Here is a 411-nt window from a genome sequence, read left to right on the forward strand (position 1 = left end):
GCATGTTAAAGGGCCGGAGACACAGAAAACCGCACAGAAATTCTACCAGATTCTATAATAAACAGATTTATTTTTACCATTTTTAGTGTTTTCATTTCTAGATTGGGGAATTTATCCAGGGAACCTGTGTTCTATGGGGGTCCGAAGGTTATAGGTGTAATACTCTGCAGAATATATCACTATGTATCTGTCAGGAGGTGGAGAGGACAGAGCAATGTTCTGCAGATATCTAGAGAGGTCAGTGGTGTAATAATCTGCAGAATATATCACTCTGTATCTGTCAGGAGGTGGAGAGGACAGAGCAATGTTCTGCAGATATCTAGAGAGGTCAGTGGTGTAATAATCTGCAGAATATATCACTCTGTATCTGTCAGTAGAGGACAGAGCAATGTTCTGCAGATCTGTAGAGAG

The 411-nt window shown here is 40.9% G+C and overlaps 1 long non-coding RNA gene across 2 annotated transcripts in view; it reads left to right on the top strand.

Annotated features, from left to right (window-relative positions):
• LOC142731598 (uncharacterized) overlaps window positions 1-79 on the top strand; it is a 6,594-nt gene extending 6,515 nt beyond the window's left edge. For both annotated transcript variants that reach the window (XR_012879038.1, XR_012879037.1), the window contains exon 3: window positions 1-79. This exon is cut by the window's left edge and continues 131 nt beyond it. This is a non-coding gene — a long non-coding RNA (uncharacterized LOC142731598).
• The last annotated feature ends 332 nt before the right edge of the window (window positions 80-411 follow it).

Source organism: Rhinoderma darwinii, unplaced genomic scaffold, assembly GCF_050947455.1.
Source record: "Rhinoderma darwinii isolate aRhiDar2 unplaced genomic scaffold, aRhiDar2.hap1 Scaffold_830, whole genome shotgun sequence".
NCBI lineage: Eukaryota > Metazoa > Chordata > Amphibia > Anura > Rhinodermatidae > Rhinoderma > Rhinoderma darwinii.